General features: G+C 43.8%; 1 long non-coding RNA gene across 10 annotated transcripts in view; it reads left to right on the top strand.

The window, feature by feature from the left end:
- Positions 1-17,993, top strand: part of LOC144294607 (uncharacterized) — a 141,878-nt gene extending 123,885 nt beyond the window's left edge. For all 10 annotated transcript variants that reach the window (XR_013361961.1, XR_013361958.1, XR_013361960.1 and 7 more), the window contains 2 exons: positions 13,129-13,277; positions 17,443-17,993. This is a non-coding gene — a long non-coding RNA (uncharacterized LOC144294607). The remainder of the gene's footprint in view (positions 1-13,128; positions 13,278-17,442) is intronic.
- The last annotated feature ends 4,964 nt before the right edge of the window (positions 17,994-22,957 follow it).

Below are 22,957 nucleotides of genomic sequence, written 5' to 3' on the forward strand. Positions count from 1 at the left end.
ACCAGCAGAGCCCATGACAAGTTAGTTGATTTTCCCAGAATATGCCATAACAAATTTTCCTCCCCAAGGAGAGGTGGTGTGACAGCCTCGTTATGTGTTCTGACCTTCAGAGGTGCACACCGCCCCCAGCCCCGTCCCCCACCCTGACCTTCTTTGCTTCCCTTCCATCTCTTGATTCTGACAAGAACTGAGTGGGACAACATCTCAGCATACAGTGTCATCTCTGCACACAAGTGTGTTTTGTTCTCCGATGGCAGATCCTTCAGGATAGGGTTGACATCCCCTTCCCTATTCTAACCACCACAGTCTGGCTGAGCTCAATACTGAACACATGCTTATTGTTGACTGAGTGTGCGATAGCACAAACCTATGTGCTTTGTGCCTTTAAACAGCACCATTATTTCACTTGACCTTTCATGATAATTATGGAAACTGGGAAAGGCTGATGAATTTGTCTAGGAAGTTGAGTCTGGGTCTTTCTATCTTTATGTATTTTAGGGCCCTTCCCTTTCCAAGTGTCCTCTCCATTTGGTTTCCCCAAGTGTGCTTTTTCGCAGGTGGCATGATCTCTTGCCTTGCAGCTTAGGGATCCTAAAATTACAAACATGGTCATCACATACTCTTAAAGCTTAGGCTCAGAAGTGGTATGGCATAGTGCTGCATTACATCTATTGAAAGGAGTCATAGCCCAAGCCAGCTTCGTTGTGGGAGGAGACTGTACAAGGGCATGAATACTGGGAGGTGTGCTTCACTGGAGGTCATCATATCTTTGAATAGTGGATCTTTTACTATGAACTGTCATCAGTTTCTTGGATTCAAGGATCTGAGTGCTATGCTACTGTCGTAATTTCTTGGCTGGTGAGAAGAATGGCCAGGTATATTTAAATCAGCAGCATAAGGCTCTCTCTCCTGAGTAATCCTAGAGTTTAGAAGGAGGAACTAATACTTCTCAAGAGGATCCTCTTAAATCAAAGTGATGCTCGTCAGCCCTTCAGATGCAGATGAAGATGATCCTGGGCATGTGTCCAGGTAGTCCTTGATCCCACATATCGTGAGTCCATGGTGCTCTGTCTTGAGCACTATGTATGAATACATAGGTCATGTTACCCCTTATGGTTGGCATATTTGACATGCACAGCCAGAGATTAGATAATGGCAAATTAGGATCTGTGCAGCCTTTCCTTATAGTCCTCCAGTTAGCCCCCAAACAATGACTGGTAGAAGTATGTGGTAAATGAAAAGGGCAGGAGCATTCCAATGAGCCAGGCCTGGATTTGGCTCCTTGCATCCTCACTAAACAGCTATGGGCACTAGAGTCCCTGCTTCAGAGTGCAATCTAATAAACATTAGATTTTCTTTTGGTCAGGTACTTTTGTGCATTAGCATAAACAACAACAACAAACAATTAGAGACTACACAGTGAGTCAGGTAACATTCTGGTTGCCAGGAATATTTTTACTTGCTGGCTGGAGGATGTAGGGGGTAAAGCAGGGAGAGAAGTAGAGGATTACTCATCTACCTATTTGTAGCTTTGGGAAGCAAGATAGATGGTGAGGTCATTCACTGTACTAAGGACTACCCGAAGGAGGAGACCTTTTCTCTCCTCTCATGGGATTTCCTGGCTATGATAACACCATCTCTGAAACAGTGGCTTTTTGCTTTTGAAATCACATTCTAGTCAAGAAGTGGATATATCAGCCTTCACTGGCTCCCTTTACACACAAACAAAAGAAACCTCTGTTTTGGGAAGTCCCTGAAATTTTAGGTTGTTACCATGGTCTCACCCAGTGAAAGCTGACTAATGCAGAAACTAGTACCAGAAGTGAGGTGTTACCATAACAAAACACAATGAAACAAAAACAACCAAATTAGGTGGCACTAGCTCATAGCCAGGCAGTGGGCAGGGAAGACGCTATTATTGAAATTGGCAACAGAGTGAGTCATGTCAGGCAGTGCCTCAACATTTGGTCAGACTATTTCCCAGGATAACTTGGAAGACCAATAATTCACCTAATGATACTGTGGCTTTAGATGCAGAGCTTGGCAGACAGAATGAGACTCATGTGGCTTGCTTGTTCTTAGCTGCGTGTGACAGATACTATAGGACAAAAATGAGTTGAGAAGTACTTGTCTGGTTTTCAAGCAGGAATCAAAGGGAGAGACTCAAGAACTTTTGGGACTTGTAGGATACAACTGATTCTCATCTACAACGTAGAAAAGTTAAACTGAAAAATGTGCTGAGCCAAAAAGGCTAATTGTATTTTGGCTTCAAGGGCCAAGTTCAAATCCAGGGTGTAAACTACACACCTTTTGTGAAAACCTTTAAATGAATTAGGTGATGCTCAGCAAATTATTTAAATTGGACAAAATAGTAAATGGAAAGGAAACTAACAGTTTTCTCTCTCATGAAAGCATGATAAGTTTGAAGCACTTCTAATTAATTCTGGAAAGAGAGGTATGTCTTGAAAAGATTTCTGAGCATGGCTGTTAACACATAAATTTGATTGGTGAAAAAGCCTATAATGTTTTTGAGAGATTTTTATTTCCAAAACGGCCATAGTCATGAATTAAGAGATTGTAGCTATTAAAGATACAAAATAACTTTAGGGCCTCCAAATTTCTACCACTCAGCTTCCAAGGACAGAATATTCTCTAGTGTTCTCTATAAATGTGTCCAAAGAGGATAATGGAAAAGAAAGGAATGATCAAAGTATGGAGCCAAGAGCCATGGAGAGCAATGCTGGCATGCAGGGAGTCTTGGTATCTAATCAAAGAATATTTCCTACTCCCAGATATGGGTTTACAGTATTTGCTCAGTCATATTTCAAAATTGCTATGGACCAGTGTCCACTTGGTGCCAAATTTTTCCATTAGAAAAATTTGTAGGAGAAGCTCATTGCAGTTATCCTAGCTCCATTCCACTGACACATGTTGAGTTTGGGAAAAGAAAAGATAAATATCTTTTGTTTTGGTTTGGTTTTAGTTCATAGGTCTCTGGATCAAGACAAGCCTAGCTACATTTTGATCATCTTTTGATATAGAGACTATTATGAGAACCCAGGCTGTTGACTTACTCTCATGAGCCTTTTGGCTTTCTCCTTTGATAACTGAGTATGTTTTATGTGCAGAAAGGAGGAAAGCAAATATTTGTGAGCAGGATACTCATTGTGGGATACTATTTCATTGTTCCTAACTTTTTATTTCTCCTTTCCAACAAGATTATATATCTCTACCTCTTGCCATGTGATTTGCTAAGCTTCCCTATGGAATAAGTATAGTTCTTTGCCCTGTTTTCCGATAAGTTATATAATTTCTGCTTAATGAAATAGGAGTGAAATTGTCATGTGCCATGTATGAAAGAACAGAAGCTTTAAGAAGCAATGCACGTTCCCATTAGCTCTTTTGATCTGTTTTCTTTGGCATGATACCAATATAGAGGATGCTTTCCCAGTCTGATTTCTAGGATTGAGAAGCCTTCCCCCTTCCCCCCAGCCCAAAATGTAGTCAATCTACAGTCCACATATAATGTAAGAAATAAATCTCTTTTGAAAGAAGCCTCTGAAATTTGGGGACTTTTGTTATTGTGGGCTTCCTACCATCACATAGCTTACTGATACATCTGGATATTAGACTAGTAGCTCTTTGGGGCCCACAGTGGTCCTGTCCCAGGCCTCTGGGTTGCAACGGTAGAATTTCATTAGTTTCTATCTGATTGCTTTATTAATCATAGTTTACCTTTTGCCCTTCAGAAACTCAAGCAAGTGAGGGATGCCCTTTTGCTGAAGGATACAGTCATAATTTGACTATATCCACTGTATTACAGTATGAGTACTTTAATACAAGGGAAGTAGTGTTAATGGAGTGACATAAAAACTTAATTTCACATGTGTGTATGTATATATGCATCTATTTATCTATCTACATACTAATTATAGAACATTTTAGAAGTGTAAGAAAGAAGAAAAACATTTTCCTATTGTGCAACACTACTATATTTTAAACTTTTTATTTTTAAATAAGTCAAGCTTACCAAAAATCTGCAACAATAGTATAAATAATTCTACATACCCTTCTTTCTCAGATGCCCTGAATATTTACATTTTATCACATATATGTCATTGTTCTTGCCACATATATGTGTCTATCATTTTTTTTTTTCTGAACCAATTTGGGATGAGTTGGAGACATGATCCCTTTTTATTCTGAATTACTTAAGGATATATTTCCTTGAAAAAAGGATAATCTCTTTCATAACAAAAGCTAATTTAGCAAAATTAGGAAATGAACCTTGGTACTATGCTATTATCTAATTGATAGTCCTTAATCAAATATCTCTAATTGTCTCAAAAATGTCTTGTATGGCAAAAGAAAAAAAATCTGCTCCTGGAGCTAATCCATGATCATGCATTGCATTTATTCTTCATGCCTCTTCAGTCTCCTTGAAATTGGGACAGTTAGTTCCTCTGTGCTTTTCTTTTCTTTCTTTCATTATCTTGTCACTCCTGAAGAGTCCTGGTCAGTTTTGCACACCATCTCTCAATTTAGGTGTAACATTTCCCCCCCTCCCCTGTGATTCAGATTCAAATTAAGCATTTTTGGCATGAACGTCAAAGTGGTAAAGCAATGACCCTCTCCTTACATTATATCAGTCACAGGATATGCATTCTTCCCATTACTAAAAATGTTAACTTTGATTTGTTCACTAAGGTGGTATCTACAGAGTAGACACAGGTGGTTATCTACGGGTGTAAAGTTACCCTTCTTACACTTTGAAATTAATAAGGATTTTGGGAGAAGATCTACCTGTGAGACAAAGTAGGTATTTTGTTCCTCATTAAAATTTCACCTGCATTAGTTTAAGCAGATATTGATAATTCTTGCTTGAATCACTTATTATTATGGTTGTCAAATAGTGATTTTCTAATTTGTGATTTTTTATTCATTTGTTGAAATCATAAGAATTTTCTTTTTTTTGTTGTTGTTGATTTTTTTTATTGTTTATGATAGTCACAGAGAGAGAGAGAGAGAGGCAGAGACACAGGCAGAGGGAGAAGCAGGCTCCAAGCACCGGGAGCCCGACGTGGGATTCGATCCCGGGTCTCCAGGATCACACCCTGGGCCAAAGGCAGGATCACGCCCTGGGCCAAAGGCAGGCGCCAAACCGCTGCGCCACCCAGGGATCCAAATCATAAGAATTTTCTATTCTCTTCAGTTTTTTTTCATTAAATTCATTAATTAATATTCCCCCCATACATTATTTTTATAAATTTGAAATTGCACTATGCTGAAATTAATTATGAGCTCGTGGATTCTTATTTATTCCATGGATTATAACCCATTACTATTATTTTTTCAGATTCTCAAACTGTCCTAGATTTGGCCAGTGGGAGTCACTTGAAACTGGGTTCTGTGCCATGTTGACACCCTGCTGCCATTTTTTTTGGCGCACTTCCATACTGTTGGGGACAAGATGATTTCTGAAGCACATCTTACATCTTCCCAGTTTCAGCCCTGGAATCAGCCATTTTTCTAAGGATTCCTGGCTCCTTCCAGTGGGGGAATGGTATTTAGAAACCAAGATCTGGATGCTAGGTGTTATTGCTGCTAAGAAAGATGTCGTTTCAACATTTAATATTTAATTTAATATCTTGGTGTTTCTCCTTGCATTTTTTCCTGTATGTTGTTTTTTGCAAACTTGAAATTGAACCATGCTGACATTTTTATTCCCTATTTTTCATTTTAACAGTATAACATGAGTATTTTCTGGTTATTCCAAGCAACTTTTTAGATGATTAAATAATTTTCGTAAGTGGATAATGCCAAAAATTACTTCTGCACTTGGCATCATTGGAAAATTAAGTTATTTTCAATTTACTTTGTAATTCACAATAAGTAATAATGATTACATTTGTTTTTAAGATGCCTTCACAAGCAGTCTCTATTTTAATTCTCAAAACAATCCTACGAGCTAAGCATTTTGATGCCCTTTTATAGGGGAAGATTCTGGGACTATGTGGGCTCAGAGATACTCCATGATCCTAAGCTCATTGGAGTCAGAAGCAAGCCTAGGTCCTCTGACTTACATTGTGGTCACCTGCGTGTGTGTATGCAGTTGTCTTCCTAACTTAAATCTAAGCTACTTGATGGCAGAGGCCATGTTTTAATGTCACTGTGTCCCCATAATTCCAGTACACCACAGATGCTCAATAGAGGTTTATCACTTAGTTCAGAAAAGTCTGAAAAGCCTTTGACCCAAGCAAATTCTTGGGAAGCTTTTTCACTGGGAGTTAGTTATAAAAGCACATCTCCCTCCTTTGTGGACATTGGTGACCAGACATCTTAATTATTGCAATTCTTTGCAGGAGATGTCATCAGCAAGGGAGGGAGAGAAGAGCAATCTGTTTGGATAGGGAGGGGTAAACCCAATAAATTTGCCAGCTGCATTTGCTATCTTAGCAGCAAAACAAGCCATCCCACACTGCCTTTAACTGAAAGATAGAGGACACGATAATAAACTATCCCGTGGTAGAGATCCTTATCTGCAGCAGATTATGGGCCTAGAGAGATCACATGGGGACAAATGTGTAATTAATGATATTGTTCCAATTAGGGCCTGGTTCAGCTGAAAATTAAAAGCACAAAATCAAAATCCCTCCACCCTTAGCCACTTCCTTGCAGACTTCCGGACCAAGAGGCTTTTTGATGTTGATTGTCTCCTTGCAGCTTTTAGTTGAGGACAAGCCAAATTGCACCACTTGTGCTAATTATCCCTCTCCTGAGATTGCAGATTCCTAGTTAATAGGGAATCGGTCCAAACTCCTTATTGAGTGTCCAAGGTGGCTGCTCGGTGCTAGGGACCTGGGCCAGTATAGATCTCAGCAGTTACTACTGTGAATATTTCTTCCTGAGTCCATTTACCAGGAAAGTGAAGGACTTTAGGGCTTTGAAGAAAGAGCAGGAATAATAAGTGCTCCTGTAGGGAAAGACAAACCATCTCCTTCTCTGGGTCGCCTTAGTCCATGGCTTTGCCATCTTCCTGGTTTCTTCCACCTTATCCTTCCATACTTGCCCCCAACATCTAAGCATTTATCAAGACCTGTTGCTTGTACTGTTTAAATATTTTTCATATCTTATTTCACCTGTCCTCACTGTAATTTTTTACTTCATTCAGTCAGGTGACAAGAAGTAGAACTCATACCTGAACTCGGAATTAAAGTGCCAAATCTCATGCCTTTTGCAGTCTGGGGTGTGCTTTATTTCGTTCACTAGTTTAATTGCAGAAAACTCTAGCAGGATTTAAAATAGAAAATACTGAGCTGAGAAGTTTTTCATGAGCCACGTTCTGGTTGGGAAGGCTTAAGGAACAGCTATCCCTTTAATTATGGTTATGGCCATATTGCTCCATTGGTAAATTTTCTATAGGATCTCATAGGAAAGTGAGAAAGAGATTGTGTTGGATCTTTCCACTGGCTCCTCCGGACCTTTCTTTTATTTATTATTTATTTATTTATTTATTTATTTATTTATTTATTTATTTATTTATGACAGTCACAGAGAGAGAGAGAGAGGCAGAGACACAGGCAGAGGGAGAAGCAGGCTCCATGCACCGGGAGCCCGATGTGGGATTCGATCTGGGGTCTCCAGGATCGCGCCCTGGGCCAAACCGCTGCGCCACCCAGGGATCCCTCCTCCGGACCTTTCTGTCAGTCTCTGTGTAGCTCTGTGCATGGGAGACTAACTTCTATGGATTGCTTTGCTCGGACTCTCTTGCCCTCTGTCTGTGGTCGGGTTTGGTCAGTGGAAAGCACCAGCAGGAAAATGGAACATGGGACCTGGCTCCCTCTCTACTACAGTACTGTGGATGATGATATTTCTTTGTGAAGGCTACAGCTCTGATCAAGTGACCCTCTTTGACAGCTCTAACTCTCCCTTTTGGCTCCCCTAAGTGCCCCCTGACTTGTTCTTTCAGACAGAGGAGTGGCCGTGGCTCCCACTGTTGCTACCCCTGAGGGGCTGCACCACTCTTAATGGGTTTCCTTTGATCCATCCCACACCTCTATAAATAGTTGCTTCATTAAATTCTCCTTTATTACTTGCTTGATTGTGCCATCTCTTTCCTACCTGGACCCTAATAGATTTAGGGCTTTGAGTAACTCAGATCTAGCCACAAGGAGTAGAGGTACATGGACAAGGAAATGGCATGCTTGATTCTAATCAAATTCTGAGCCATTAATATGGGCATCAAGAGCTTCTGCTATGTAAAATAACTGTATTAGCTGATGATAATAATAGTAGCAGGCTTTTATTATACTCTTACCATTGCCAGACACTGTTCTAACAACTTAATATGTATTAACGTTTTCTATTCTCACATCTTATAAGCTAAGGACTATTTTTATCGCTATTTTCTAGATGAGGAAACTGAGAGAAAGTTTAAGAATCCTGCTTAAGGCCCTGCACTTTAGTATGTCAATCAAAACCAAGCAGTGTGGTTCCAGAGTCCTTAACTTCTACCCTAGACTTCTCCAAATGGACAAAAAGTCAGTGCCAATGGACACATAATGAGAGTGCATTTCATTGCCCAAATTATACAATAATCTGAATATAACTTTTGAAGGTAAAATCCCTGATGTTTGAAAACTATTTTTAACTTTGGGATTTCTAACAGAGATGCTAACACCCAGTAGTGCCATTTTTAGAAACCTATAATTTATTGAGGCAGATGGAAATGGATATTGCTAGATTTGAATATTAAATACTACACAGGCAGCGCAGTACCGTGAAAAAGACTCAGAAGACGTGCTCCCTTCCCCACCTCCACCGTTCAATAGCTGGACGACCTTGAGTGATCACTTAATTCTCTCGGAAACTTGCTTTCTTGCCTCAAGTCTGCTAGGTCTCTATTCCACCTCTCATCTGATAGACATGATCGTCATCAACATGACTGCCATTGAATGCAACATCAACAACTAATATTTGCTTATTGGCTTAATTTATAATGCCCGGACCTATATGTTATTTATCATATTTCAAACAACACATTCTGCCTTGGGTTGAATACTTACAAGGATTAGGATCTGGTTACCTTCTCAGGGGGCCAGTCTTGAAGGGTAGCCTGACCACTTGCAGGGCAGATAAAGCACCTGCAGGAGGTCCAGGTAAATATGAGGAGAACAAAAAAGTTTTAATTGCTGGTGAAGTTTTAGGAGGTGAGAAGTGACAGGTTGAAAGATACAAAGGATGTTTTAGGGTAAAATCTCCAGTAGACCCCCTGAATTGAACACCTGTTACCTGCAAAAGGTTTCATGATTACTTGGATCACTGTTCTTGACTTTCTCCTCCTTTACTCCTCCATACCTTTGTTTATGCCATACAATCTGTCTAAAAGGACTTTGCCTATTCAGTGAAACCCTCAAGGACAGATCAAACCTCTGAAGCCCCAGGAATTCAACCAGAGGTTTCTCTCTCCCTCCAGAATTCTGTGTTGTTCTCTTCAGGCATTGTTGATAGCATTCATGTTATGTGTTCTGTTATTTGTGTACATACTGTTATTTGTGTACATATTTGTGTACACCTCTCCTACTAGGTGAACTCTGTGCATTTGAGTGATGAAACTGGGCCTTCTAGTCTTTGTCAGATAGGTAGGGTAGAGGTCTACAAAGCCGGTTTCTAATGCTTGGTGCACATGCGCACCTGCACATACCCACAAACCTGGGTTAGGAATGCACACAAGTCTAGTTTAAAAATACCTGAGATGGCATATTGGTTAGTGGACCTTTGTAATCACAAATTAGTCTTTGTTCTCAGTCCTAAGGCACACTGGGAGTTGTGTTGGCAAACAATGAAGAGCTGGGACACCTTTTTATGCATAATGCTGTGTCTGATACTTTAATATTAGATCTGTATTAGCGTCCAGGTCTGCAGCTAATGCCAACCGGTATAAAAGGTAGTGGCCGGTTCCAAAATGATTCTGTTGCTGAAAATCCTGATAATTGCTGGTTTCACACACACATTCTTGCTTGCCAGCCACTGTTAAGGGTGACTGTGTCCCTGGTGAGGCTTGCCAGTGTATAGATGGCCAGACACATTTTTTAATGCTTAGTCTTTCCACTCTGTAGAAATAGTGAAATCATTGTAAGCAAAGAAGACTCTGGAATTATTGGGAATCTAGAAATGAGGAGTGGTATTTCACCTCATCAATGGATACCGGCCTCTGAGTTATCTTTTTTTAACTGTACACAACAGAAGCCAGTACCTGACAACTTTATAACTGTGAGAGCAGATGGGGGGAAAAGGGGGTAGAATGACTGTGTGAATCTTAAGAGGACACCCAGCCCACACCTGAAAACTTAGCTGTACTTGATAAGCACAGAATTTTTGGTTAAAGGTGATCAATATCCTCTTGTTTAAATAATTATTACCTTTTCTCTTGAAAAACTTGTAAAGAGGAAAAGTTCATATTCACATCTGCAGGGAGGGACTCATTCGGGGACTAAGGCTAGGAACTGAGCCTGGTAGAGTTATGAAGGGGAGGCCCCTCTCTGAGCCCAGGACAGATGGATGGATGTGCAGTAGAAGGAGTCCTGTGCCTGGTTGGGTGGGATCAGAAGCCCCAGGAAAAAGCAATGGGGACTCTGGGGGCTTTAGCAAGTTGTTCTAACTTTGTATTTGTGCGCTTATCTGTGCAGTTACTGGTTTAGGCTCAGATTCTCCACTGGACCATCTGTGCCTGGAGGGTAGCACTGGCTAATCTGGCTTATCTTTGTATCTAAGAACCTGGCACACGCCTGGGGTGTAGTAGGCCCACCGTGACTACTCATGGACTGAATGAACCTGCCTGCTAATCAAGTCTTTACCTCTACCTTTGCTCAGCCCTCAGCATGTCCCTGTGGCCTCCCCTCATCAAGTCTTCACCCCTACCTTGCTCAGCCCTCAGTGTGTTCCTGTGGCCTCCTCCCCTCATCAGCCGACTGCAGGTTGGGAATCAGTGTCCTATCTGGGAGGTGATTTACCAGCCACTCCTCTTGAAACCTCTTCATCTGCACCAGATTTTTTTTCCCCCTGGGGACCTGAAATGCTCAAAGAGGGGCGGGTGAGGTGCAGGACTGTGCTTGCCAAGCCAGCTCCTTGGGTCCTGTGAAAGGAGCTCAGAGGGCCTCTCCCTTCCCTCCGGCCCTCAGGTGCAGGATCAGAGGACCTGACAGTCACCTGTTTATCAAGCAGCTTTATGCCTTTAAAGGGGGAGCTGGGTGGCATGTACATGGATCTCTGGAAGGCAGGAACCTGACAGCTGTGCACAGCTCCAGCTGAGCTGTCCTCCAGCACTGTACTCCTATGAGAACAGTAAGCTGTGACCTGGTGGCTCCCTTCCCGCCCCTACCAAGGCAACTGACTTGAAATAAGTACCAACCCTGGAGACTCAGCTGGCCAAAGGTGGCTCTTCCATAGCTCTACACTCAGCTTCAGCCTTCCCACGTAAGCCTTTGTGGTCAGCAGAGAGAATCCTGGCCATTTGTGATTTCTAATAATAATAATGGTGATTATAGTTACCATTTATTGAGAGCTCATAGTCCATGCCAAGCAGTGAGTTAATGACTATTAACTCATTCCTTTCAACTCAGGAGGAGCACTATTATTAGACTTGTTTTTGGGTGAAGAAGAGGGAGGCTCAAATCGTAACTTGCCCACAGCCACAGCACAGCTACTAATTAGTAGAACCAGGACTTGAAGCCTGGAGTCAGGTCCAGGGTGCTTGACTCTGGTTAAGCTACTCCATTCTGCCCCTTGCTTGGATCTTTTTTGGCCTGGACTTCATCTCTCTTCCTATCTAAAGAAGTCAGGTTTTAGGTGCTCTAGGGCCTCCCATGTGGCTCATCCCTCTTTGCAGTAAGGTCTCAGCATAAATGTGAGCTCTTCAGGATCATTTGCTGTAACAGATACATTATGTCACGGTGCTGGAGGCCACACTCGCTGTGGAGGTTCTGGGGGGAAGTATGTTCCATGCTTCTCTCCTAACTTCTGGCGGCTGTGGCAGTCCTTGTCTTCTTGGGCTTTCAGACAATCACTCCCATCTTCACATGACTATCTACCCTGTATGTCTACATCTCCTCTTCCATCTGACCAAATCTCTTCTGCTTTTCTGCTAGGACATACATCGTTGGATTTAAGCCTCCCCTGGATCATCCAGAATGATCTCCTCATGTCAAGATCCTTACTTTATCTCATCCACAAAGACCCTTTTTCCACATAAGGTCACATTCACAGATTCTGGGCCTTAGGACACAAATATGTCTTTTGGGAGCCACCATTCAATCCACCACATCAGCCAATCCGGAGTAGGTCCTGATGTCCCCTCAATCTCATCACCCTGTTTTCTTTCCTGCATGACATTTTCTTCTGTCTGGAGTTTCCTTATTTCTTATTTCTTGTGTTTTCATATATCCTATTCTTAGCCAGAGTACCGCTGGCTGTTTAGTGAGGACAAATCTTCACTCTGCAGAAGTGAATCTTTGATTGCAGGACACTTAGCATGTCACACTCCTGGTATAACCTGATTGCCAGAGCAGGCATAAGGTGTGTGGAGGGAATCATTTTGGTATCCACCCCCACACCCCATCCACCACATCTCCTACAGATATGCAATGTGCCCCCTTGGAAGGCAGTACCAGCCCAGGGTCGGAACCACCAGGCTCTTTGTTCATCATTTATGTTCTGACATAGGAACAAAACTCTATGGGGCCAGGGACCTTATTGGTCTTGCCCATTGTTGTATTCCCTGAGTCTCCAACAGTGGCTGGCCCTAAGCAGGCACTCCAAATATATTCTCTGAATGCACACAGAAGATAGGGATGCTCTTTCTGGAAATGTGTGACAGATATTTCCCATTACATTGCTCTTGTTTAAGAAGGAAGAGTTACATGATAGGTCAATAATAATGAAAAATGACCAGAGAAGTCTCTGTCCTTATTCCAGCCTCCCTTACTCCTCAGCCCCTTTGCCCCAACCCCCTTCTCCTCAGCAGGGTTACATGGGGACTCAGAGCCATTCTTCCCACTTGTCCTGATCTCTGCCATATGGTTCCTTTGCTGTCCTCCGTAAGTCACTTAGGGTCTCTTGTCATCCCCACAGGCCTTCTCCCTGGTCACTGCCACAAAATAAGGGGGTGAGCTTCAGTCTAGCATCTCATGACCTTGCCATCTGGCTGAGCTGCTGCTTCTCCACCCTTGCTGGTCACCCAAGCAAGCAAGCTATTTTGTTCACCCCCTATGTGAACACAGGTAAGTCACTTTACCTCGATGATCCTCAGAAACCCCATCTAAAAATCAGAAATGCAACAACTTGATGGATATATTGGCAACCTTTGCCACTGATACATAATAATTATACAAAATACTTATTTTCTTCTCTTTGTCTTTAATAAAAGAGAGACTGGAAGGGAAATAGGGAGGCTCCCATCTCTATGGGGGTTACAAAGACATCCCCAGTTTGCTTTAAAGGGAGTGGTGGCGTTAGGGTGGTAAGGCCTATAGGAGCACATACCTGTATGGGATGAGACTGGATTCATGCAGAAATGAGGAAGGCAGTATTGCCCAGTGGTTAAACAGAGGGGCTTCAGGGGCAATAGTCCTGAATGTGACCTTGGGCAAGGTATTTGTGAGACAGAGAAAATAACTAACTTGCCCAAGGTCATACAGCAGGACACAGCCAAGTTGGGAACTGGCCTTTGCGAGAGCACATGTTTATGCTTTTCCTAGTGCACCATTCTGCCTTCCGTGTAGAGTCTCTCAGGAACAATCGCTGCTGTAAGCCCCGGGGCTGAAAAGCAGTCAAGAATGGTTCTGCTCTGCCCAATATATGACTGTTTGAAGGACTGCTTCAGGTTGCTTGGTACAGTAGGAAGCAGAGGCGCAGACGAGAGAAATCAGTATGCACTCCCCAGGCTATGTGGGAATCTGGCTGTGCTAATCACGTGTGTACACAGGCACGCACATACCACCCTGACCACCATCACAGAGACGCCATTCCAGCCCTGGGCCAGCTGGAGAAGTCAGCACGGGCCCTGGCAACCACTTACAAATCAGCAAGGCCGAGGCAGAAAGCTACGTGCAGGTAATCGAGAGGCGATTGTGCAAGGATCATCGCCTCCATTTAGGTGTCAATTGTGTAATTTCCAGCTGTTCCTCAGCTCAACAGCTGGAGTTCAATATGCTCAGGGCTTATCTGGAGGCCCCCAGCCAGGGAACTCAATATTAAGCTGGCTTCCAGGATCTAGGAAAAGCAACTACTCTTGCAGCAAACCACAGAGGAAAGGCCCCCATTTTTCCATCCATTTAAGCAATGGTGGCTCTTTGGGAACAAAATTGGTGCTGCCTGTAAGTGGTTGGCCCAGTGCAAACTGGAGCTAGAGAGGGGATGATATCTTTATACAAAGGTACAAAGCATGCTGATCCCCTTGCAGGGGTTATTCTATTTCATCCAGTCCTACGATGTGATAACATCATTATTATTTCCAGTTTACACAGAGGAGATGCACGGTTTGCCCTACATCAAACAAAGCACGATTTGCCAAGCTGATTGTTGAAGCCAGATCTATGTGACCCGAGCAACTAGGCTAGGTGTCTCCTGCTAAAAGCACCCCTTTGCAGTTTGGAAATAGGCTGCCAGGTTGATCCAATTCTGCCTCTTAGGAAGCGGGCCTAGAATGAACTTGCTCCAGGAGAGGAGGGAGGAACCCCGAAGCAGAGATCATGCGGGAATGGTAGGAGCAGAAGCCAAGTGTGGATAGGAGGGAGACACTAGTTAGAACAGCAAGAAAGCATCTTCTTTTATGGTGTCAGCAACGTCAGAGTAATTTGGAGTAGAAATAGTGACTATTTTTTTTTTTTTTATCCCACCTTTGGTTCTGCTTTCCCACCCTGTCCCCTTCCACAAAACCAAAATGTACCCTTTCCTTCCTCCCTCTTTCTCCCACCACCTAATTATCTTGTCAGGCGAGAGCAAGCACCTGGGCTACACTCTGCCCCTGAGCCCATGCCAAGCCTAACTCATGATTTATAACATTTTCTTCCGGAAAGCTCAGGGACTACCTTCGATTTCTTGTTAAAGCAGAACTTGAGGAGTTTACTTATAATAGTTGTTAGCTTATAAGCTGAAACCTAAATAAATACCTGGTTGCTCATTCATTCTCCTGTTCGTTCATTAAAGATTTGTGAAGGACTTATGTATATGCTAGTGATGTGGAACAATCACCTCAAGTTAGAGATGTCAAAAAAAAGGCACCCAGATAGCAAAGGGGTTTGGCCTTTCACTGCTGATGGGGCAAATGTTGCAGGGCATGGGCAGATGGGCAATGTTGTGAGTGATGAAAGTAATGGGATGATTGGCCCTCCAGCATGTCATTTCTGACTGTGAGACCTTCTGGGTTCATGGCTCTGGGGAAAAGTGTATCTGTCTGATGACCAGATCTAGAGATAAGGACAGCTGAGCTGGGGAATGTGGGTTCCACGGAGGCCTCTGCCACTGATTGGGTGCACCCTGGGAATTCCCTGGGCCTCATCCCACGTGAGTTCTTGAATGGTCACTGCACTTCCACCATGGGCTAAGCCCTGGGCTAGGTGCTTGGGACACAAAGATAAAAGGGTGTATGCAGTGAGAAAGGGCGAAACATGCTTGTCAGTGTCATGTGTCTCTTCTGTAAAAGATCATTGAACCAGCTGGTCTCTATGGCCACTTTTATCTCTGATATTTTGTAACACTTGGGGCAGCCATCTCAGGAACAGGACTTCTAACTCTGGCCAGGAAACCGGGTCATTCTGAATCCTGGCCTCTCACTGACACTGCTGATGGGAAGGCCTAGGGGGTCCAGGACTGCTTGCCTAAGGGCGAATCCCATCCCCGTGTCCCCATGTTCTTTTACAATATGGCTCTGTATTGTAAGCACTGCAACATGTGCTCTATTTTGGCTTGGCTTTGAATCATTATTTCCTGTTGGACCATCCAGAAGTCCATGCCTTCTATTTTCTTATTAGATGAGAAAAAGCAAAGACTGTGTACCCTCCCTGTCTTTTCCCTGACTGTCTTTTCCCTGACTCCTGGTCATCTCTAGGTTAGCTCCGAAGTCACTCCAGAAAGAGCAACTCAAGAAGAAGCAATTTTGTGGAATGGGGTGGCAAAGATGTGTGTACAGCCAGACTTCAAACAGTCCTTCACTGAAGTAATTAAAAAGCCACTTGCTATGCCTATGACCATGTTAGAAGGGCTCTGTGCTCAGCCTGGAGTCTGCTTGAGATTCTCTCCTTCCCTCTCCCTTTGCCCCTGCCCCTGCTCAAAACTTGCTGTCTCTTTAAAATAAATAAATAAATCTAAACAACAACAACAACAAAAAGTGAAAGAAAATGCATTTGAAGTACAATGCAGAAAATAAGTACCGTGAATGCATGAGTGTATAAATAAGGGAGTTTGGAACAGTAGAGAAGAGAAGTAAGAACAGAGAATGGAGAGCCAATATATTGAACTATTCTTAGGGGGTGAAAAAAAAAAAAACATTGAAGATTTTCTACTGATCATATTCAATAGGCTGGATTAGCAAGGTTCTCTTAAAACTAGGTGATACCTCCAAAGCAGTACGCCGGCAACATGGTGAGCAACCAGCATGCTAAGGTAGCAGGAGATCCCGAAACAAGAAAGACTCCATCTAGACCCATGGGATAGTGCATTATTTGGTGCTAGAATATACTCCCATATTAAAATTATAGCTGCATAAAAATATTTGTGTATGTGTATGTATGTATATGTACATACAATATTTATATGTCACATTAACACAGAATCTGTGTTAGCAGATCACATCATAGCCCAGCACAGTTTGTGGGCCTCACCACTCACTAAATGTTTCTTGAGCAAATGGCTCTGAAAACAATTAGGTTCTTTTCCTATCAGGCAATGATTCCTCCCGTCCTCAGGGTGTAGCCTACCTGACAGTTGAATAAGGGATACAATTATAACTTTGTGTTCCAGCTCCAATGTTTTTATTTCATCTGTGTGACTCCCTGACCCCAAAGCCCCTTTAATGCCCACAGAATTCCAGGATCCACTGCAATTTGCGCGTGATCTAATAAAAACAATAGTTCGCAATTGCAAAAATCGGAAATTGTTTCCACATGGCTTTGGGGTGCAAAAATTGTTTTCTTTATAACAGGCTTTATTGAACAACAACAGCAGTAATAGTGATGTGATTAGTAATAATAACATCCACTGTATCCTTAGAGGCTACCGTGAGGTAGGAGCTACACTAGATGTTTTTCATATATAAAAAATCGTCCTCCTATTTTTAAAAGCATTATTGATATTATTGAACTGAGCACAGTGCTCAATATGTTATGAGTGTCATCCCATCTGATCTTTGCACCTCTGTGAAATAACTGTCATCTTTACCTCATGCAGATGGTGGAAATGAGGCTCCATGTGGGCTGAGTAGCTCACCCAGAGTTACCCCGACAGTGAGCAGCAGAGCCAGAATTCACACCCAAGGAAAGCCACCTCCAAGGCCCGAGCACTTTCTGGTGTGGGACGCACAATCGGGCAAGTGGTGGAAAGTGTGGAGGGTCACAAGTCACGGATGCTGGTGGTGGCATCGCCGTCATGGTCACTGCCACCCCGGGCAGAGTGGAGGAGGTCAGGTGAACAGGTGTCCAGACTGGTGCAAGTGAATGGTCCAGACCCGAGCAACAATAGCTTCCCTCCCTCTCCCTGCGAAGCGTCAACTGTGACTAATGTCATAGTGTGAAATGTCTGGATTTTCTTTCTTTTTGAGTGATGTGCAGATATTTCTAAACCAGTTTTGATGGGGATTCATTTCTAGTGGCTATAGAAATACTCATAGAAACACTCCCATTAGACTTATGCCTCTGTTAATCTCACATGTCGATCCTCACGGCAGAAGTTACGATGATAGACCAACGAATAATAAAGCTGATAATAGTCAAGTGGCAAAACCCCCAAACTTTTTAATACTGTGAGCTTTCTGTCTGAAAGATGTCATTTCTTTCAACGGCTTCGAGTTTCTTCAAGGCAGAAAGCCATTGAAGCTGCAGCGTAGCTGAACATCTGTCTTATCATGTGGGCAGATATTGGGATTAAATTAACTAGAAATGAATAGAATGATGTATGACAGGGTGCAGATGTCCCAGGCACAGTGTGATAATTTCATTGCAAAACTATGTAATGAATTCCATACATTATGGAAGTACAAATGTACCACTTTAGGTAATTGTGATGAAAAGGTATAATGTGCAGTGCATAAACAGAGCGTGAGCCCAGGGGCATTTCTCCTCTGCTATTTCTCTTTAGTCATTTCAGAATGACTTTATTTGGTTTAATGCAAGCCTATTATTATTATTAGAGCCTTATTTTTTTGGTTGGCCCTTCAGCATTTCTTGCCTGGGTGGTATAAAAAATATTTGGAGAGGAAGAATAGAATTTGGGCGGGTCAGGGCTTTGGCCACCTGGCAAATGATGGCTGAAGACAGCATTTACAAAAATATTTTGATGTCAGAATTTCAGAGCAGAAGCTTACTCTCCTCTCTTTTCTGTCTCTGCATCTTTCTCTCTTTCCCTCTCTCCCCTTTCTTTCCAGTAGGCTGGGGAGATGGTTTCAGCATCCCCTGATATTCTGTGCATGGGGGTTCAGGGTAGCATATTGGAAAGAAATGTGATTTTAAAGCCAGAAGAGCGAGTTTCCACTTCTCACTCTGCTCTTGACTGCTGTGTGACCTTGGGCAAGTCACTCCACCTCTGAGCTACTATCTCCTCCACAGTAAAATGCAGCTAATGATATTATGTCCTCATGTTGCCAGGTACAAATGAGGGAAATAGAACATGAGTTCTGAGAAGACCGAGATTGTGTCTGTCTTGCTTACTGCTTCATCAGCAGTGCTTAACAAAGTGATCACATCACACAACATAAATAACCAATAATTTTTTTTAAAAGAAACATGTTGATGATTTATGTGGAAGTACCCAACAGGGGATTCCTGGGTGGCTCAGCGGTTTAGCACCTGCCTTCGGCCCAGGACATGATCCTGGAATCCTGGGATTGAGTCCACATCAGGCTCCCTGCATGGAGCCTGCTTCTCCCTCTGCCTCTCTCTCTGTCTCTCTGTCTCTCTGTCTCTGTCTCTCTCTCTCTCTCTCATGAATAAATAAATAAAATCTTTAAAAAAAAAAAGTACCCAGCACAATGCCTGGCATGTATAAGGCACTGAATTAATATTTCTTGAATTTCTGCTGGTTTGAAGAGGTTTATCTGCAGAGACCTTCACATTGGGTTTTGGTAATGCATTCACTGAACGGTCCATTATACAACCAAAGTTCCTGGCCAAGCACCTGCTACAGCCAAGGCCCCGAGAAAGGCTGAGGATGTCCCTTGGCACACGGGGCAGTAGAGGCGGGCCAGAACCCCCTTCCTGCAGGCTCATGTTTGCCTACGATGCCATGCTGCCTCCCCAGCTGGGATGGTGGGAGCCAAGGTCCAGGGCTGGCCTGAAGCAGGAGTCTCTGTGCTCCTGAGGAGAAGCATACCTTGCTAGCATGTTTTTGAACAAGAAACAAGAGGAAGGTTTCATCATGCAGCACATGGCGGGCCTGGAGTGCTGCTTCTGAGTGAGGGTGCTGTCCCCCTCGCTCACAGCTGGGACCAGAGCATCCCTTGCTTCTCTCTCCATCCCACTGCTGTGTTCACACAGCCTCCCCCGCCCCTGCCCCTGCCGCCCTGCTTCCACTTTAAGTCTTCTCTCCACCAATTATTTGCCTGGGGTGACATCAGTGGAAAATGTGAGGAGATGGGAGCAGAGCCGAAACCCTAGCCTTCCCTGGGAGGCCAGAAAAGCCTGTTTTTAATGCTTCTTTGGTACCCGATTTCCCCAGCTCATTTGTGCCATGTAATGCCTTCGGCACATCGAAGCAGTGTGCCTGGGGTGATTCGAGGCCACCGGGACTTGGGTCTCCCTGCCTACCAGCCAGATGCTTTGCTGTCTGGCCTCCTTACTTAGCGGGGACACCCCGAAACCAGCCCCAAGGAGGGTACCTACGGCAGACAATTCACGTGATAGGGCTTCCTTCGCCCCTGGAGTGCATGCTGCAGCCTCCAAAGCTGTGGGTGGGGGGGCTTGTCACTGCCTGTCTTCCTTCCCTCCCAGGCTCCAATCTTCCCACCCCTCTCCTCTCCCTATGAGCTTCAGGCCTGTCTGCAGGCTCTGGATTTTCTGCCAAATTTGGATCCCTTGAAAGGAACATTGTTCAAATTGGAGACTCGAGGAAGGTGCTAATCTTCCACTGCTTATCAAATTTGAGCAAAAAATGTCGACATCCCACTTTTCCAAGTGCTAGCTCAGCTCTTCTGTGTTTAACTGCGAGAGGGACCAGCTGTGTGTCTAGTTGGGGATAAAGACCCTCCTGGACTCCCAGCCCTTCCCACCAGCCGTGCAGGACCCAGAGGCCAGCCAGGGTCGTGGGTGGCTCTGAGGTCTTTCCATCCCCGGTAGCACAGCCCTGCTTGACTCCAGGAGAGGCATCCCTTTCCTCACTTCTGTCCCTGCTACTGCTGAAATTCTCAGGGAAAAAAAAAAAAAATTGCCACCGAGAAGTTACTGCTCTAAATGTGGAGAGAGCTCTTCATTTTCTCACGATGAAAGACATATTTGGGATCATCTGGTTTTCCAAGCAGATGCCCAGTTTATCTCACTTTAAATCAACTCTTTCTGACTGGACCCTTTCCTGGATGAATTAATTGAGCGTGGCTAAAACCAAAATGCTCTCGCGATTAAGGAGCTAGGCATCGGGGCGCTGTGTCAAGGATGTCAGCTTGCGAGGAGGGTGTCGAGTTGTTTACTTCTATTCTCATAACAGAAGGAACAGGCAGGCTCAGCCCACTGGAAATAATTTTGAATAATCTCACTCTATTACTCGAAGCGAAATTGAGTCTGCTCAAGCTACCCTAGTGATCCGACATTTCAGGGAAACGGGGAAACTAATATCCAATTCACGCGGCATAAAATAAGTGACATAAGGAAGAGCAGGATGAAATCTGGAAGTTTGTAGTCTTCGATTTGTGTGGCTTGTCTTCTATTAGTGGATCAGCTCACGGATGTGGCTCACGTTGGGGAGGGGGATTCATTAAGCGGCTGGTCATTAGTGGTGGTGGGCGTATGTGCGTGTGTGCGTGTGTGCAAGTGCGCACATGTCGGGGGGCAGCTATTGATGCCTGATGCTGCTCTCTGATACACATTGCCCTGCATAAATCAAATCTAAAAAGAGAATTTGTCTAAGAAATGGAAGTGGAGCCCTGACTTACCAACTGGAGCTCTTCTGGCGGAGGGGGCAGATGGCCTGGAATTTAGATTTGACCCTTTAGAAAATGCTCCCAGTGTGAGAGGATCGGCTCATTAGCTTCACTCACCCACCAGCCCTGACACGGTCTGCACTCCCCCGTGCATGCTCTCTGCTAAGGGAACTGTCATCCTCCGAGCCCAGAGGAAAACCTTAACATCTCTCTTAACTCTCTCCGTCTCAGCCCTCACACCTCACCAGTCACTCAGTAATTGGTTCTGGCTTCAAATTATGGATTGGTTGCACTCTCTCCTCTCCATACCGTAGTAAGACTCTGATCCCACTTCTCTAGTAATCCTCATGGCTCTTTACCCTGCCGATACCCCCCTGATGTCATCCGGACCCTTTCTGATTGTGAAGTCATCCTGGGCACAGCTCTAATATGTCACTCCTTGCTCAAAAGCATTCCATGGCTCCCTATTGTCTGGTAACTCAATCCAAGCCTCCAGACCTATCTTCCAAAACTCTCTGCAGTTTGGCTCCAGGCATCCTTTCTAACTGAATCTCAGACACTCCTGGTCACTCATCCTGAGCTGAAGCCAAGTAAAAGTCATCCTGACTCTTTTGCACACACCCAGTTCTCTGCTTCTGTTTTTGCTCACAGTTCCCTCTGCATGGGGTATCCTGCTCTGCCTGCCTTTCTCCGTATGTTTAGATCCTACCCCTCCTTGAAAATCTAGCTTGAGGTGATACCTCTTTCAGGAAGGCTTCCTGGATCCCCCGGTTGGAAATCATACTACCTCCTCCTTTATCTTTTCTTCTTCTACAGGCACCTCATTATCTTCTCCCCCCATGGCCCATTCTTGTCCAGACACACTATCTCCAGTCATAATCAAGTGCTAGGGAAATCCAGTCATTCTCTAAATGAGAATCCTAGTTGTGGGACCTTGTGCATGCCATTTACATGCCCTGTGCCTCAGTTTCTCTTCTGTGACAGTGTTCACCTCGCAGAGAATTCTAGGGAATGAAGTGAGGGACAAATGCAATGCACTTAGCATGTTGCTGCTTACCTGGCAAAAGTTCACCAAGTGTTTTATCTTAGACACTTTCTCTTCTGCAGTAGTGCAAGCTTTATGAGAATTGTTTAAGCTCATCCTTTCTTTAACTCAGCATTTACTGAATGCCTACTAGAGTCTTTTTTTTTTTTAACTCATTTGAGGCTGAATAGAGAACACTCAGATATATTACCTTCCCTCAAGGAGCTCATGGTCAAGGGCAGAGGTACTAGTAGTAACCAGATTATGGCAGCACATTTGGTTAAAGACTCCGATAGAAGTGAGCACAGGTGAGGCAGTCTGGTGAGGGGCCAGACTCCTGGGGCTGGAATCCCAGCTTGGGCACTTCCTCACTGGTTGACCTGGGGCTGTGTAATCTGTGTAAGCAATCTGTCCTTTGGTTTCCTTGCCTGTGAAATGGGAAGAGTAAATGATAGCTACCTCAGAGGGTGTTGTAAGGATTCCACGGCTTGAGAACCCAATCACTCCTAGAACAGGGCCTGACACGTTTTAAGAGCTCAGTGATGGCAAGTTACTATCTTGGAGCTCTTTGAGACCTAACTGATGCTATGGCTTTG

Source organism: Canis aureus, chromosome 23 (assembly GCF_053574225.1).
Source record: "Canis aureus isolate CA01 chromosome 23, VMU_Caureus_v.1.0, whole genome shotgun sequence".
Lineage (NCBI taxonomy): Eukaryota > Metazoa > Chordata > Mammalia > Carnivora > Canidae > Canis > Canis aureus.